Source organism: Lactuca sativa, chromosome 2, assembly GCF_002870075.4.
Source record: "Lactuca sativa cultivar Salinas chromosome 2, Lsat_Salinas_v11, whole genome shotgun sequence".
In the NCBI taxonomy this organism is placed as follows: domain Eukaryota; kingdom Viridiplantae; phylum Streptophyta; class Magnoliopsida; order Asterales; family Asteraceae; genus Lactuca; species Lactuca sativa.
This window is the reverse complement of record NC_056624.2, coordinates 224,343,393-224,356,559: the sequence shown is the minus strand read 5'-3', so window position 1 is coordinate 224,356,559 and position 13,167 is coordinate 224,343,393. Positions and strand designations below refer to the sequence as shown.

Below are 13,167 nucleotides of genomic sequence, written 5' to 3'. Positions count from 1 at the left end.
TTCAGGATTTGAAGACTTGCTGTTGCTTGAGTTTCTTGATTAGGTTTGGTTCATTTTGTAATTTCTTTTTATATGTGGTTCTCTCTCTCTCTCTCTCTCTCTCTCTCTCTATATATATATATATATATATATATATATATATATATATATATATATATATATATATATATATATATATATATAAACCCTAAACTAACTTACCACCAAGTTTAGTATAATTATTTGGGATAAACGGGTCAAAATTGGCCACCATCACAGCCACTATCAAATGAATCGATACTTTCTTCTTCTTCTTCTTCTTCATTGACTATAGATTTAGTTCTACAGTATATTCTCACAAACGAGCCCTAAATCTATATGTATTTAAGTTTATGGTTTTATTTTGTAAATTGTTGTTCTATTCTCAAATGGTGTGTAGTATGTGTAATTTTTGTAGGTTGTCAAATCATCATTTTTGCTGGATTTTTGGTTTCTCTTAAATAAAAAACTCGAATTAATTTGTTTATTGTGACCTTTTCATGTTCAGGTTCTTTGACTATGTGTATGGAACGATTTCGGGCCTTAAATCTCACGACGATGAACAAAGGTAACAGAGTAACGAGCATTATCGGTTTTTGTGTTTTATTACTGTTTTTTTTTTGTTCTTTTGATAGCTTAAATTTAGGGCCTTCACGTGGCTGGATCTGAATCACAAATAAAAGATTGTAGCTGGATATGGACCTAAATTTGTGGCTTATTTCGACACCACATAAAAATGAAAGGAAAAATCATGGGTTGCAATTATCCATATCTATGTTGGAACTCTCCTATGATTCCTCATTTGTAACCCTTCAGGTGATATTGTTTCCCTTCTATTTCACTTTCTCTATCTGTCTCTCTAAGTGGTTTCCCTATCTGAACCCAACGCAAATAACCTAGAGATGTTCGTCGTGACAGTTTTGAGGATTCATAGGAAAGAGGTTTACATACAAAACAAATATGGAGAAGTTGGATTGTATACATGGGACATACTTAAGAAAAGGTCTCATCTAGCTAATGGTCAATTAGCTTGTCAAATATGTATATTATTAACCTTTTCTGACATTTATATCATGATTAGAAGTGTACTGACTTTCTCAAGTGTAAAGCCCCTCTAATTATGTTTATTTTTTTCTTTGTCAAAAAAAATTGTTATCAATCTGAATCTGTAAGCCAAGATCTGAATGTTTTACTAACATCCACATCTAAATCTTCTCCATTTTTTCATTGTGATTTAAGGTTCACATTTAAAACATTTCGAGTTTGATTTAATGGTGGATATAGGAAAGGGATATGATGATTCTTTTTGTTTCTTTTTAATTATCAGAAGGCCCTCTTTTCGATACTATATGTTTATTGTGTAGAAAATCTCGGTGTCAACTATGGATTCAGTTGTTAACAAAAATATCCATAATGACCTATCATCCTGTACTAGTTTTCTATCATAGATGTCAATGTTTGTTATTTGATGGTGAAAGAAGAAGGCATCTTGGTTATTTTGTTGGTTCAATGGAGAAAAGAGACTTAAAAAATCTACTTAGATTTGTACGTATACACTCTCTTGAGCCTTGACCATTCATTTGTGTATCTCTTTCTTTTACTTTTTGTTGACCATAGGGTCAAGTTGAAAATTTATTTGCCTTCAGTTGGATGTACTTGTGAAACTTGATTCTGATGGTAGAATGAAGTGGTTGATAAACAAACATATGGCAGAAGTTAACGAGTTGCAGAGGAATGATAGCTATATATATTCTAACCCAACCATGGTTCATGCTTTTCTTCACTTTTTCTACTACTAATGTTGTTTTAAAATACCAAAGTAATTAGTGGTCATTTTTTTTCAAACCTGCTGCAATGTACAATTAATAAAAACTCAATGAATTGTCAATTTTTGTAGTGTACAAGATAGGGTTCCATATCATGTCTTCTTTGATATTTTAGTTTGATTTCGTATACACCAAGAAAATATAAAAGAGAAATCCTTTTATTTCATTATATTTCAAACTTGTATCCACATGGATATTATTTTTTAGGGATAATGACTTGAAAGGGTAACGAACTTTCGACTTTTGTCACATTTAGTCACTAAACTTTTTTTCGTTATCTATTTGCCATTGAACTATTGAAACTGTTCATATTTTACCCTTATGACCGGTTGTTACCGGTTATAAGGGTAAAATGTGAACAATTTTAATAGTTTAATGGCAAATAGATAACAAAAAAAAGTTTAGTGACTAAATGTGAACAAAGTCGAAAGTTCGTTTCCTTCTAAAAAGTTCAATGACTAAATGTGAACAAACTTCCTATTGTATTATGTTTTAGCAAATTATTTATTTTTGTTTAATTGTAGCAACATTTGTTGATGAAGAAATCTATGAAATAAAAAAACAAAATGTAACATCCGGATTTCCAGGTATCATAATTTAAGTATTTTTCTTTTGAGTTAAGAAGAGAGACTCGACGAGTTGACGCCTCAACTCGTCGAGTAAGGTCGCGACTGATGACTCGGATTAATGAATGGACTCGACGAGTCGGTGAGCCGACTCGACGAGTCAGCGTTGTTGGCAGAAACCCTAAATCTTTGGGCCCGAGCCATATTTAAAGGCACTTATGACCTTCAATTGCGACTACTTTTCCCATAAGTGAGAACCCTAGCGAGCTTGAGTGTGTAGAGTGAAAGGAAGAGTTATCTTGAGCTTTTGGTGTGATAGATCTGGACCCTTCTAGGTCCAGAGAGCCGAGAATATGAAGCTTTAGTAGAGTAAACCTTGGGGTTAGAAGTTAGGAAGGATTTATGGGATTTTTATGGTATATATAGTTATTTTCATCTTACACATAGATATGAAATATTTTATATAAATTACGTGCTATGTATGCATATTATTTGAATACTTGTTGTCTATGCTGGATGAACGATTTTATACATGTTTTAAAAGATTTAAATGGTATATTTATTTTATATCTACAAATATGTTGCGGATGAAATATGGGTAAATGAAATAGTTGGTGTGTGATGAAATAAAATAATGAGAGATAGGTGATGATAATTAGGTAAATCGATGATGATGAATATGTGATGTAGGATGAAAGGAGATACCATAACCTTAACCGACAATGTGGCGATGTAGTCATCTATCAGAGTATAGATGGCGACCACGGACTATTCTAGACAACTCAGTGGAAACACCAGCAGGCCCATAACCTGTAGGTGATGAATTACGAGTTTAGGCGATGTTGTAACTACGTATTCATGCGATGATACTCTAACCCCTTACTATGAATTACGAGTTCAGACGATGTTGTAACTACATATTCATGGGATGTCACAAATTCCGCATGCCAAACTAATGGTCATAATTCACATCAGTGAGAATGGTTCATTTTTTTGTAAAACCAAAATCAGATTGGAAATTTTGATTTTTTATTTTGGAAAATATCAAACCATTGGTTTTTTGTTTTTTTTAAATATATTTTCAGGGTTCTATTTTTTTTTATTTCATAGATTTCTTCATCAACAAATGTTGCTACAATTTAACAAAAACAAATAATTTGCTAATGATGGGTTTTATGCATAAGAACAATCCTATGTGCTCATACAAACCCTAATGCTTGGATCTAGGTTTCTCTATTGTATATGCTTTGAATCCAAGACTAACAAACTTAGATCTAACATATTATAAACTGAATTAGGGTTTAGAGAATTACCTTTGATTGTTATATAGCAATAACAATCAATTCCTTGCTTGGATTGGCTTCAAAAGCTTAGTGCCTCAAATGCTGCACCTCTAATGGAGTCATAAACACCACTAAGCAACTTGGATGAAGAGGGAAGAGAGGGGAGGCACCAAAAACGGATGGAAACCCTAGAGGAAGACTTGTCCACGTTTTTGGGGCATAAGGGTCCCTTTTATACATGTAGGCTATTAGGGTTTACAACTAGGAAACCCTAATCTGACTGCTTAGGCCCTAAGCAGCCCATGGACTCCTTAAACATATCCCTTGGACGATTTCTAATGGGCTTCCCATAGAATTCGTCCAACCTATATATTATTAGGTGATCCATAGCCCAATTATAATTATCTTATAATTATAACTTTAGTCCCCTAAGTCTAATTAATCTCTTTTAGCCACAAAATTAATTCTTAATTAATTCTTGACCAATATTAATTAAACAATATGATTTCTCCTTTAATATATTATTCTCATAATATATTAATAAATCATATTTAAACCTTTCTCTCCTTAAATCATCCTACATATTGCTATGGTGAAGGCAACCCAAAAGGACCTTGCTCATAATCGGGTCAAGTACATACCAAAATAGTTATGGACTTAGACACTAATCCAACAGCTAAAACATAATACAAGAGAAAGTTTGTTCACATTTATTTAGTCATTGAACTTTTTAGAGGGAAACGAACTTTCGATTTTGTTCATATTTAGTCACTAAACTTTTTTTCGTTATCTATTTGTCATTGAACTATTGAAACTGTTCATATTTTACCCTTATGACTGACAACAGCCGGTCATAAGGGTAAAATGTGAACAGTTTCAATAGTTCAATGGCAAATAGATAACGAAAAAAAGTTTAGTGACTAAATGTGACAAAAGTCGAAAGTTCGTTACCCTTTCAAGTCATTATCCCTATTTTTTATCAAGACTTTAAGACCCATGTTACTCATGTAATGTAGCATCTTTTTTCTTTTAATTAAACTATTGTTTAAAAAAAATGCAATATTTGAAAAGATGTTTTGATATATTTTATCTTAGAAGTTAGAACCATTCTAAGGGAATGGTAATCATAACTTAAGTGAGACTTACTTGGTTCCTTTGATTCCAAAGTTAAATTCATTAAACCTTCCATTATTCATATGTAATTTTTAAAACGTACTTTAATTTTTAGTTTTTATATATCTCTTTACTATTTTAGTTGCTTTATATATCTTCATAAGTTTAGTATTATTATTTGTAATAAATGAGATTTGAGAATACTTATACCCTTATGCCTTGTTCCCAAGTTTTTATGTAAATTCATTAAAGGAAAGGGAAGGAAAATTTTGACAGAAAGAAAGGGAGGTGAAGGAAAATATTAATTATTCTGTGTTCCCGAGTTCGAAGGAAATGAAAGGAAAATTTTTAGTTTTTGTGTTCCCGAGTCAGGAGGAAAAAGAAAATAAAACTTAAAATTTTTTTTCCCCTCACTTTCTTCCCAAATCCGCCCAATTTGGGAGGAAAATTTGGAAGGAAAATATGACTCTAAAATCCTTCTCCTCCCTTCACTTTCCTTCCATTAATGAAACTCGGGAACACGATTTTCCTTCGACACCCCTCACTTTCCCTCCATATCCTCCCATTTCTCTCCTTAAGTGGAACTCGGGAACAAGGCGTTAATGGTGTGTGTTGTCCAAAAAAAAAAAAAAAAGACAAACATTGTATTAAAATTTAGTTGCTACTAACATCGAAGGTTTTTATACGTATGTATTTTGTTTAAGAATTTCATTTAGGTTTAACCATAATAAATTGGTTTTCAATTATTGAGATCTATTAAAAGTGAAAACATACTTAAATATAAAATCATAATTAACTAAAAAAAACCTTAATTCAATAATTAGTTATAATTACCTATAATAGCGATGTAAATAGGTTGCATTAATTTAGATATTGTTATTTTTGGTAAAAAATAAGAGTTAAAAAACTTGTATTATGAGAGAACATTTGAGAACAAATTTGTACCACATAATTTTTGTTAATTAAAATTATAAAATAATATTCATATAAATAAAAATTAATTACAAACAATTAAAAAACTTACTAACCAACACCACTCACCACCCAACCAACACCACGCACCACTACCACCACCCACCACCATTACCACCCTCTAACGATCATCCACCACTAACCACTACCAGTACCCACCATCACCACAACCTACAATCCATTACCACCGCCCACCACCACCTGTCATCACGACCACCCATCACCATGACTCGTCTCCACCACCCATCACCCACCACCCACCATTACCACCCCCACCACCAATCACCACTACTCACTACCACCACCCAACACCCGTCTCCACCACCTATCATCAACACCCACCCCCACCATCCACCCATCACTCGCCACTATCACCACCACCTGCTACCACCACCTCCACCACCAACCATCACCCATCACCACGACCCATCACTAACACTCGCCACCACCACCCCATCTATCAACCACCAAAACCACCACCACCACTAACCATAACCACCACCCATCACCACCACCCGCCTCCACGATCCATTACCACCATCCCCACCACCAACCACCACCCACTACCACCACCCACCAACATCATCACCACCTACCACCACCACTACAACCACCCATACACGTCATCACCACCTACCACTATCACCACTAAAACCACAACCCACCACCACTATCCACCACTATTAACCATCACCATACGCCGCCATTACCCACCATCACCCACCCATCAAACCATAACCACCTACTACTCATCATAACTACCAACACATGTAACCCCCACCACCATTCACCACCACCAACCAACACTCATCACCACCACCTATTACCACCATGTCCTAACTCCATCATTACCACCACTCACCATGCACCACCGTGCATTTGCACCGCACGATCACCACCCAATACCTATAACCACCAACACTATATGTGATTAAATGCATATAATGGCATAAATCATGTGTGATTATATGTACTTAATCACATAAATCATACGTGATTAAATACATATAATCACATGCGATTATATGTATCTAATCACATATGATTTATATAAACGAGATTAGTTTTCATGTTTTCCATTCAATAATTTTTCTCATGTATTTAATCATATCTGATTATATGTATTTAATAACGTATTATTAATGTGAACAAAAATTTGTTTTCATGTTTTTAGTTCAATAGTTGTTCTCTTGTATATAATCACATATGATTATATCTATCTAATCACATATGATTTATAAAGACAAGATTCTTTTTGTTAATATAAATCATATGTGATTACATACATATAATCACATGTGATTAGATGTATTTAATCACATATGATTAAAGTTAACAAAGAGCAATTAGTGAATCGAGAACGCGATAATGAATCTTGTCCACATAAATCATATGTGATTCAGTAGTTGTCCTAGCGTATTTAAATACATATAATTACATAAATCATATGTGATTATATGTATTTAATCACATAAATCATATATAATTAAATACATGTAATCACATGTGATTATATGTATTTAATGATCACATACGATTTTTGTGGTCAAAGAACAACTTTTGAATCAAGAGCACATAAACAAATCTTGCGCGCATAAATCATATGTGTTTATATACATATAATCACATGGGATTAAATACATGATAGTATTGAATCAAAAATTTAATACGAATATTGTCTATATAAATCATATGTGATTAGATACGTATAATCACATGTGATTAAATACAAGAGAAAATGACAAAAATAGCCATTTACACTAATTGCATTACAAAAATAGCCAAAAAAAAATCGAAATTACAAAAATAGTCACCAATTTCACAGATGAGAAGGTCCCATCTGCGAAATGACCTTCTCATCTGCGAAAGTACAAGCACCTAAAGCACAGCTGTGCTTTAGGTGCTTGTACTTTCGCAGGTGGAATTATTATTTTTTTTTTAATATTTTTGCTGTATATATAGGGGTAATTTCGCAGATGGAATAGGTCCATCTGCGAAATACTCTCACTCTATCTGCGAAATCGTGGTTTTTTTTTGTTTTTTTTTTTAAGTTTGACTATGAAATGAATTGGTTTGACTACGAAATCATGTTGCTATATAAAAAGTTTTGTAGAAAAAATATCATTTTGGTTGTTATTTGTTTAGGAACTCTCTCTACAATTTGCTCAAAAAATGATTGAATATTTGGTTTGTCTTGTAACTGGTGGGAGATGGCAAGTTAATAGAACTAATCTGGAATACATATGTCTACAAGGAGGTATTTCTGAACTTGCTTTGATATTTTCTGAGTATATTAGTTATAGTGATTTTGTATCTTTGGTAAGAAGCAAAATTGGTTTGTTAGACAAATATAGAATTAGTCTTCGTTTCCACCATCCTGAATTAAATTATTATATAGCTATAGTTGAAGACATGGATGTTAGAATGTTGATAAACGTAATCAAATGTAGTGGTGGAAGGGCTGTGAAAGTGTTTGTGGTGGTTGATGAAGTTGAGGAGGTTAATGGGGGTGGTGAAATTGGAAACCAGCTTGTTGGTAATTTATGCAGTTATAAAGGGAGCAACGATCCGATAGGTACTTTCAATACTCCTAGTGTACCTCAGTTTCACAGTGTTGCTGAAAATGTTAATGTTAGTTATTCACCTATTCACTATGTGGATCCCGAGAATTACAAGTCTGTTGGTGATGATGATGTTGGTACATATCTTAATCATGTGGGTGGTCGTTGTGATGATGTTGCCGAACAAGAAGTTAAACTTATGAATAGGCGTGTGGTAGATAAAACTAAAAAGAAAAAAAAAATCAAGTCAAAAAAATGAATAAAATCATGTTTACGGGCATTATGTTGATGTTGGTGATGTATGTTTAGATATAACCGAGCTACAAAGCAATCCCGATAGAGATGAGTTGGGTGATGAAGTTAAAGCTAAGTTTCCCGATAACCTTTTTCACGGTATGCCCCCTGTACCAGCATGGCCAGTTGATATTAATGAAGATATCCCAACACAGATGGTAGACATGAATCTTCAAAAGATTCAATGTGAGAGTATATTTAAGAACAAAGAACTTTTAAAGCGGTGTATTGGTAAAAAATGTCTTCGAGAAGGTTTCCAGACGAGGACAAGTAGATCCACCAAATCAAGGTATGAAGTTGTGTGTGTTTCGAAAAATTATTCTTGGTTACTAAGAGCAAAAGCAATTAAAAATTCTGATGGATTTTTCCAAGTGAATAAATTTGTTGATGTACACACATGTTCTTCAACATTGTTGCAACCTAATCATCGACAAGCAAACAAATATGTTTTGGGTGAATATGTTGCTGATGTTTTAGCTGAAAACTATAGTAGAGTTTATCGGGGAAAAGAAATTGTTAATGATATGAATGCTCAATTGAATATCAATATCTCATACCATCAGGCATGGCGTACGAAGCAATATGCATTGTTGTCGTTAAGGGGTACGAAAGAGGATTCTTTTACCAAACTTCCGGCGTATTGTCACAACTTAGCCAAACATAATCCGGGTACTGTCACACATATTAAAACAGATGCTGATGATCGCTTTGAGTTTTTGTACGTCGCACTCGGTTGCTCGGTTAGTATTATCATATCCTAATTTAATTTTTTAATATTTATTTTGGTGTATTTGAATAGATATACAATGTATTGTAGGTACGAGCTTTTGTCAATTTTTATAAGCCGACCCTAGAGATGGGTGAAGGAAAAAAAAGAGAAAAATCAGATGTTGTTACTAAGTGGACGGATGTAAAGGAAGAAGTGACATGGTTCAATCGAGCATGTAGTTATGCGAAACGTAACAATGTTCGTTATCGTGACGAAGAAGAGTTCTTGGAAGTTGTTACAGAGTTTTACATCTGTGAGCATGACGGTAGAGACTTCGAATATGAGGAAGTTTGGAAGGTTGTTAGAGATAAACAGTATTTCAAGTAGACCGCTCTAATTTCTGTTAAGAATAACCCATGGACTTGTGTTTTACGTTAATGCTTTGTTCGTATTATGTCGTTGTTTTTCATGTAATTGTTGTGATGTTTTTAATGGTTCATGGAATCCTTGTTACTAATGTATTCTAATTTATTGTGATAACTAATGCAATGGCCATTTATTAACTCAAGTTAATCATACGAGTTGCTCACATAATAAACTAAAATATATTTTAAACAAATGAAATACATATGAAATACATACAAAATACATACGAAATACATGAAAATAACCTACTACTCACATAATAAACTAAAATAGATTTAAACAAACGAAATACATAAGAAATACATGAAAATAACCTAGTACATGAAAATAACCTAGTACTCACATAATAAACTAAAATAGATTTTAAACAAACGGGATATATTTCAAAATATTCCAAGGGGCTTCAAACTGGAATTCCAACCCGTTACTTAATGACTTGTATTCCTCCTTAGCAGCTTCCAAGATGACATCCTCAGTAGCATTTAAACGGGTGTCGTCAATTTTGGTATAAAGATCGTTGAATAATAGAACTTCGGTTTTCATTTCATACCATCTTGCTAAGATGTCTAGTTCGTCACGATCGTTTCTTGTAGCCATTCGGTTTTCAGCATTGAAAATATTGGTTAAACGACTCCAAAACATTGGATCATTCAACTTGCTTGTCTCGTACACATGAATATAAGCATGTGTAAGAACCAAGAACTCTTCATTGCTCCATGATATAGAACTCATTTTGATTAAAAAACAATATTTGAACAACTGTATTGGTTAATTTAATAAAGTATTGCATGTAACTTAAGGTCAATTTATAGTAGTTTCTACACAAAATCGCAGTCCAATCTTCTAATATGTCTGCAATTCATAGTCAAAATTAACTGACGAATGCAGTGTACTATACTTATAACACAACAGATCACTGTTCGAGTTGACAATTCATCCCCGGTTGAATGACAACACAATACATTGCTGCTTGAATTGACAAGTCATTGCACCAGGAAAGTAAGGAGTCGTTATAAATAGATTTCAATATTCGTTGTAATTGTATTGTATTACTTCCCTCCTTGCAATTATGGACTCACCACATATATGGAGGAACGCAGAGGAGGTCGCTTTGGTTCAAGCTTGGATTACAACTGTAGAGGTGGATTTTCCACCGGGTCCCCCACAAGTTCGTGCTGGATCATTTTGGTCTCGTGTCTGTCATTTGTTTCACCATTTAATGAACCGCAATCAATATCGAAGAAGAAGAGATGTCAAAGCGAAGTTTCTAGATATGAAAATGAAGGTGAAACAATTTCAACGTATTTATAACGAGTTGGATAACGAACATGCAAATACGGATGAAGACATTCTACGGCAGGTGGCTTTGGAACTATACCGTTTTGAATATGATGGTAGCGAGTTTACCCACTTAGATGCATGGAATCTTTTAAAGAATGTCCCTTATTTTTAATATGCATGTTGGTTAAGTTAATTGTTTTTCGTTATTTAAGTTGCTTGTTGTTGTATGTGTCTAGTCGTTACTATTTAATAAACGTCCATTTCTTTTAATATATGTTGTTTCGTCAATAGCCAATATATAGAACGTAATAAAATGTAAATGGGGTACATAAATAACTAATACATAATACGACATAAAATATAAACTGGGTACATGGATAACTAATACGTAACACAACACTAAAATAAAAACGGGGTACATAAAAAACTAATACATAATACTACATAAAACATAAAGGTGCTACATGAATAACTACTGCATTGAGGGAGGTAACAGGACCACCGTTTCATTTGGTATTTCCCAATGCACATGTGATGGTATAGTATTCACCAACTCAGATCCATATGCAAGTCGATGCACATAATTAGTGAACTTGTAATCAACCATTCTCTGAATGGACTCAGATGTACGGGTTCTTAGACATGCTATAGCGTGGCCACATGGTATACCGCTTTTTTGCCATTTACCACAACTACATACCCTTCGTTCAAGTTGTACGTTGCTGGTGGCAAAAGTGTCATCGACTTCAAATGTATCCCCATACAAACGTCTTGCATTACAATTATAAGACTTGTTGAGACTTTTTTGAACCTTACTCTCAACGTAAGGGGTCAACCCACCAAACAACCTCCCTGTAAAATTTGATATTTTAATAAAAATAGTAGCACAATAAAAAAAACTAAATATAACAATCTCCCTTACCAGCCAGTTCGGCCCGTTCAGCATACTTTGATTGTATCGACGTGGTGGTTAACTCAATTATCGTTGTTATAGGAAACTCACGTGAGGATATAATTTGCAAAATTTCAGGGACGTCAATCGATTTAACATTGTAACGTATTTTTGGGAAAAATGCTCTTCTCCATTTTGAAATCGGTATATCGTCAAGCCAGTAAATTGGACTCATAAGCAAGGTGCAGAAAGGTGGTTTCCTACATGTACTTTGCAACCTTTCCAAACACAAGTAAAAATCATCAACGCTATATGCATTGCATGACTTCCAAAACAATGATTCGACTTCCGTATTGTTATGTACGACAGACTCACGTATCTTTCGAGCTATATCTTTAGGACAATATCCATGATAGGAATCCGGGTAGGCACTCTCAACACCAAAGTCTATGTTATCACACAGGTTGCTTATGAAACCAACCTCTATGTCCTCACCTAAACAATCTCTTAACCTCATCATGAACCATCTCCATGATTCTTCACACTCTAAGGTTCCCAAACCAATTGCTAAGAGTAGTGGTTCATGATTTCCATCTAAAGCCACTGCGAAGTACATTGTTGTCAGAAAGCTCCCAAGAAGGGGTAAATAACCCACATATATCAGCGGTATCATGCACCTAAGGAAGGTACAAATCTACATAAAAACAAACACATATTAGTGATAAGTAAAAACTAATCGAGATACATTACCATCAAATATTATATAACTGAATAAAAGAAGTATGTTATACCACGCAACCTAAAGCCACAAAACAGAATTGAAAGCGGTTGGTATCGATTTTCTTAATGGCTGTGAAGGTATTAGGATTTGTTCGTTGAAGGTTATGCAAAAAAATTGGTAGTTGAGAAAAGGTTTTTTTGCTGTTACTACTCATTTTCAATACCGATGATAGTGCTCTAAAATCATCACACAAATGCAATATGAAACAAATGCAATTATAAATATAAAATATTATATCTCTACTGTTCAAAATTCATAGTTTAACCTCTTAAATTCATAGTCAAACCAGTTCATTTCATAGTCAAATTTCACTGACCGACATGACAATACTACAGAATGTACTTGTCTGGATTTCGTAGTTTAAATTTTTTAATTCATAGTCAAACCAGTTCATTTCATAGTCAAATTTCACTGACCGACATGACAATACTACAGAATGTACTTG

The 13,167-nt window shown here is 33.7% G+C and overlaps 1 long non-coding RNA gene across 1 annotated transcript; it reads left to right on the top strand.

Moving 5' to 3' along the window:
* Positions 1-210: 210 nt before the first annotated feature.
* Positions 211-1,694, top strand: LOC111892380 (uncharacterized). Its single transcript, XR_006189342.1, has 2 exons — positions 211-834; positions 937-1,694. It is a non-coding gene; the product is annotated as an uncharacterized LOC111892380 (long non-coding RNA).
* Positions 1,695-13,167: the final 11,473 nt, after the last annotated feature.